This window comes from Artemia sp. Qi Xiang Cuo, chromosome 20 (assembly GCF_049724085.1).
Source record: "Artemia sp. Qi Xiang Cuo chromosome 20, ASM4972408v1, whole genome shotgun sequence".
NCBI classification, from domain to species: Eukaryota; Metazoa; Arthropoda; class Branchiopoda; order Anostraca; family Artemiidae; genus Artemia; species Artemia sp. Qi Xiang Cuo.
In genome coordinates this window covers 16,829,159-16,835,070 of record NC_142813.1, presented here as the reverse complement: position 1 = coordinate 16,835,070, position 5,912 = coordinate 16,829,159, and the positions used below count along the sequence as shown (strand labels likewise).

Genomic DNA, 5,912 nt, shown 5'->3' with positions numbered 1-5,912 from the left:
GATCCCCTACACAGAAGAAGTTAGGTAAAACCGTATAAAAAATAAGCAGATGTCTTATGCGTTCCATAAGATGACAATGAACTACTACTGTCAATGAGCGACTGTTTCCACACATACCTGACCCAGCTGTATATCGTTGCGTCATCCCTATTAAATATCTTTACGAGCGTACCGTGGTGTCAATCCACGGATAACTTGGCTGCAGTTCAGATGGCTCGGAAGATCTCTTTTGAATAGACAATTCACGTAGCCAATGAGTACTTTAGAACTTTATTTGTGGAGATCACCGCCTGATGATCCAAAAATTATTCAGGTTGTTTTTCTGCATTCAGAATTTCGTCTTCAGTTGGCAGCTCGATGGTAATATTGAGCTGGTCAACTGTGCTAATTCAAAATTAAGTAGGATGCATCTAAAAAAATTACAGATACAGTTCTCTTTTGTTTCTATGCCTGGTGTTCGGGAGGCTTTTTTGACAAGTCTGATTTACTAAGTATATACATCTTTTTATAGCGCAATAAATCTTACAAGTAAAGATGCGTGTAGATTTTACAACAATGATGGACCTCCAACAGAATATTGGTATAAATATCAACAGTGGCAAGAAGAAGTCTTCGAGAACCGTATGTTAAATGATGAATACATGACTGTGTTTCCACCGTGCAACATGGAGTGGAAACCAGATATAGGAACTAAGGTTTAGTGCACTACATCGAGGTGAATATTTTTATTAATCTGCGGCTTTCAAAACTTGCTAAAATATTAGCTTGAAAAATAAAAAATAGCAAAATCATTTGAAATTTTCAGACAGGTAAAATTACACCATAAAAGTGTTGATAAAGAAAAAAAAACAGAACTGGAATAAAGTTGCATAACCAATGTCTTTTCATTTTCTCAATTAAACTCGGAAAATAATAACATTTAAAATTCTCTGTTATCTCGTAACAATCATCGGAATGTTTTCTAAAGAAATATTTGGAGGTATAGTTGTCATTTAAAGCAAGGTGAAATCATTTAAAACACGGAACAAATCTACTAAACGAACAACAATTATTTTGCCGCAGTTCCCCCACGGTGTGTTCTCCCTACGCAGAATTTCCCTCTCACCCCCCCCCCCCCCCCTCTACAGAATATTCGCTTTCTTCGTAGAAAATTCAACCCCTTCGACAATCCACCTTCATTAAGGAATCGACACCAGAAATCGAACAACATGATTATGTATTGAATCGATAAACACGGACATTGATTTTTTTTCCAATGTTATGGTTTCTACAATAGATTTAATTTCAGAATAAATAAAATTGTCCTTTACCCTACATTTATGAAAATTACTTAATTTATTTGTTTTAATTACACATGAAAAGAGTCAGAAAAGGATATGCAAATCAAACTTGTTTTGATATGAAAAATTCTCCATCCGCAGAATTCCTGCCCACGGAATATTCTCCCCTGGTGAATTTTCCCCTCTTGTAAGTTAACAATAATATTTTTAAATGAAAAAAGTATTTTAAAAATTAGGTTTAATACCAAATTAACGAAAGTGTTAGATAGTTTATTTAAAAAAACAACTTTGTAACTTTGGAGGTGTGTTAGATGTTATAATTCATAATCAACTAACCTATTAATTGAATATCCAGAAAAGGTGAATAATATAACAAAAAGGGACTGTTAATTGTTTGCATTGAGGGGTCTTAATTTCAGTCACGGGATAAATTATTAAAACGTCCTTATTGGGGGGGGGGAGATTTTATGCATAAAGCTTTTGCAAGAGTGTACTCAATAACTTACTTAAAGCTTTTTGGTGATTGGATGAACAGTATAGTCATGTATACAGGAGACACACAGTTTTACATACCATTGTTTAGGGGGGAGGGGGGGGCTTGAACTCCCCATCTGAAATTTATGTCTGGCTCGTAAAACGTAACAAAAATGCATATTAACAAATTTTTAATGCGGTTTCAAAAGTTTTTTATGTTCAAAAGCTGGGCCTAATTTGAAACTAGGGCCAAAACTTTTGAAACCGCATTAGAAATTTGTCAATTTGCATTTTCGTTACGTTTTACGAGCCAGACATAAATTTCGGAAGATGGTTGGTGAAGATGGTTCCCTTACTGGTGCTAATTTATTTTGACAAGAATGGTCTTAAAATGTCAACGATTTGGCTGAAAAGGAAAAAATAACTTGTTCATTTATTTGGTTGTAGGGTTTTTGATTAAATCACTTTTAATTCCACTTACAGTTTGTGCCAAGTTTCAAATATAAAGTTTGCTTTTTATAATCCCAGCCAGATACTAATCTCAAAACAATCGTGCGGTAATATACCTCACCCTATTCTTTCTCCTTCTGTGATTAATAAATTATTTAAGGGACTTGCTCTGTTTTTGAATTATTTAATTTATTTAGAAAATATGTTAAAAAAATTAGCTGAGATTTAAATAAAAAAAAAAAATAAATAAATAAACGCTTTGCTGGAAACGATTCGCCCTAGCCCTAGGTGAGGAAATTGAACCCTTTTCAAAATTGTTTTCAGTGAAAATACATCTTGCTTTGTATCATTCTACAATTGGTACTATTGAGATGTAAATCTGTTAGAAAAACAATTTTTACTTTCTAGAAATGTAGAAAAATTCCAATTGAAATATTTGAAGGCACTTCCCCTGCACAAATACCGCCCCCCCCCATCCCACGATCTCCAACCACTCCTAATGTGTTAATATATACTATGAATTATATATTTCCTATGTGTTTATATAGTGTCTGCGTTATGTGTCAATGTAGATTCAATGTTTCTTTTGCAATAGCCCAATTTCTAGCCCAACACAAAGTCTTTTTTTTCAATTAAAGTACCACACAAAAAATATTTTTCAAAATGAGTTTAAAATAAAGTTTAAAATTAGCTTATTTTAAACTGATGATGAATTAAAATGTATGATCCTCATATAAACAGCTTATATTTGTCAAAGAAACTTTCGAATTTAACATTTAACAAAATAAATGTCAATTTATCTCTTATTTTCTGGATACTTTTAAAATTTTCATCTCTAAACTAAAACGATTTTCATTTACCAAATAAAAAAAATCCAAAAATATGCGCCATGTTTGCACTAGTAGTTGTTGTATCGAAGGAACATACGATTGCCAAGCTATTTAACGTTCTGACACTAAGCTATTGCCCAAAATTTTTCTAAAAATTTAAATTTTGGTTACCTAGGCTGGGAAAACATCTTTTTTTATTTTTACCAAGCTGGAAAGAAAAATCCCCAAATAAAAATGTCATATTTCAACCTAGGATTCATTTCTACCAAAACAAGTGAATCATCTTACTGGAGCCAAAGTCAGGGGATTTGAGGTGGATAATGGGGAAGATTTCTCTCAGGAGAATCCAATTCCAGGGGTAAAAAGGCAATGAAAAAGTATGTACTTATGTGTAAAAAAAAAAAATCAAAAATTGTGTTTTAGAGCGTATAGGGCATTTACCCCTAAGAAATATACCCTGACGTCATATCTATCGGATGGCTTATTTAGCACAAACAATAGATAATTTTACTTTCCATGCCGCTTAATGAGTGTTTCAGTAAAGTGCAAATTATGTTCTGGTCTTGAGAAGGCATGAGGGTTATCAGCCCTGCTCATGTTAATTTTTGCTCGTTTTGTGTTTGACTCGGTTATTTATTGTAATTTCTGTTCGTTCTGATTTTCACATAGTTATTAATATTTTATTGTTGTAGTATTACATGGAGGGCTATTTACAAATTTTTTCTTCTTTTTGGCTTAGTGGAACTCTTTTTTTAAAAACTTGCTTTGTGGAAAGCGTTTTCTAAATTAATCGCTAGCAAAGCTAATGTTACTTTAAATGGTGGATTGGCATAGATAGAAAAGGCATTGCATTTGAGAATGTACCTAAGAACAATAAGAATTTGTGAGAAAAAAATTGCATTTTATCGTCCAATTTCAAAAAAAGTTTTGAAACTCGTCTGAGGCTTTAGTCTTCTCTTGGATAGAAAATTGTTTTATCTAAGGTCCAAATGTAGGTTATAAACGACAAAGCTTGAATTATGAAATAAGGAAAATTTAATAGCTAAGCTTTCTTAATAGGTTTGTACAGAATTTTTTCGGGTATGGCTAGATGGTGTTGACGTTTTTACTTCTCAGTGACAAAATTAAATTTCCGTTCTTTTATAGGAAAGCGTTAGTTAATAGCAGGGCTGAGAACGAATTGAATGAAATCACGCACTAAAACTGTAAAATTCGCAAGACGGATTCTTAGCCAATTTGCTATTCCAGCTATATTTAGCGAACCTAAGGGATTTCCAGATTCAACTGATTCTACTTTGGCTGCATTTTCAGTTTTCAATTTTCTCCTTTGAACTTCAGCTGACATTTTATCATACAATTCTGGGAATAGTTCTTTGACTATGCTCTTCTTCAGGTTAAAATCTAAACTGTCAATAGCCATCTTGTGCTTCTCATAAGCTGAGGTTCTTACAGTATTAAGTGAAGGGCTTTTATCTAGCATGAAACTAAGAAACCCCTCAAGGAGGGTAGAAACTGTCCAAGTAGGGTTCCATGAACCAGGGTGATAAGCGCTCATGGACATACAAATACTTCTATCTACTGCAAACCTTCCACTTGGTGTGATCATATAAAATTGTGGGGGGCTGTAGGGATAATCTTTAGGAAAGACCAATTTTCCATGATAATAACCCCCTTCAAATGGACTATCTTCTGGTCCTTGTATTATAAAATGCCATTCAAGAATATTTGACGGTAGTGGTTCAGCAGCTATATATGGCATTGGATCTTTTTTTAGATGTACATAATCTTGCTTAAGCCGACGAATCGCTATTTCCATAATTTGAATATTTCTACTCTGCCATTCCTGAGTTAGTTGTATAATACAGTGGAAATTCTGCTGCTGAAATATTCCATTCTTTTTTGCTAGGATGTTACAAAAGTTGTAGAGATTTTGTACAAGTTGCTACAGCTTTTTCCAGTATTTCTGCTGTTAATGTTTTTTTGTCCAGCATATTAAAAAATGTTGAATTTCATTCAAGAATGATACCATACTATTTTTCATAACTCGCATCATAAGCGTTTAAAGATGACGCAAGTCAACAAAACAGCTAAGTCACACCAAATAGTTCGGTTTATTGTATTTAGTTTATATGAATGTACTGGCCTACTGAAAAAAAGTAAAAGCATAATTTGTAAACTTAGATAGATGCTCTATCCAAAATATAATTATGTAAAAACTTAAGCAAGCTCAGTTTTTAGTAAAGTGCTGGTCTGTAGAATTCTATAGATATCAGAAAATATAATTATACAGTTTATATAAACTAGTTGTGTAAATAAATATTGCGCAATCTGCAAAACAGGTATTGTTCGCTTTAAGTTTTGACTTTATTCTTTGATTCATTAAGAAATTCTTTATTTTTTAAATTAATACCCTTAGATTTGGGTTCCCGCATGCACCAACATATATTTACTCAACATCAAAAACCTATACTCTTACGATTTTCCATATTTTGTTTTCATATAGTTTACCTCCAAATTGAATTAAGGAACAGACTCACCTCGTAGCTCAAATTAAATAAAAAAAACAAGTTTTTTAAACTGAAATGTAAGGAGCAACATTAAAACTTAAAACGCGAACAGAGATTATTCCGTATATAAAAGGGACTGTCCCCTCCTCAACGCTTCGCTCTTTACGCTTAAGTTTTTTAGTGTTTGAAAAAATAAAGTTACGAGACAAAGTCAAACTTTAGCGTAAAGAGCGAGGCGTTGAGGAGGGGACAGCCCCTTTCATATATGGAATAATTTCTGTTCGTGTTAAGTTTTAATGTCGCTCCTTACTTTCAGTTTAAAAAACTTGTTTTTTTTATTTAATCTCTGATCGTTTTTTAGTTAATGCAAC

General features: G+C 32.9%; 1 pseudogene; it reads right to left on the bottom strand.

Annotated features, from left to right (window-relative positions):
* Positions 1-4,187: 4,187 nt before the first annotated feature.
* On the bottom strand, positions 4,188-4,858 carry LOC148939943 (ubiquitin-conjugating enzyme E2 J2 pseudogene; annotated as a pseudogene).
* Positions 4,859-5,912: the final 1,054 nt, after the last annotated feature.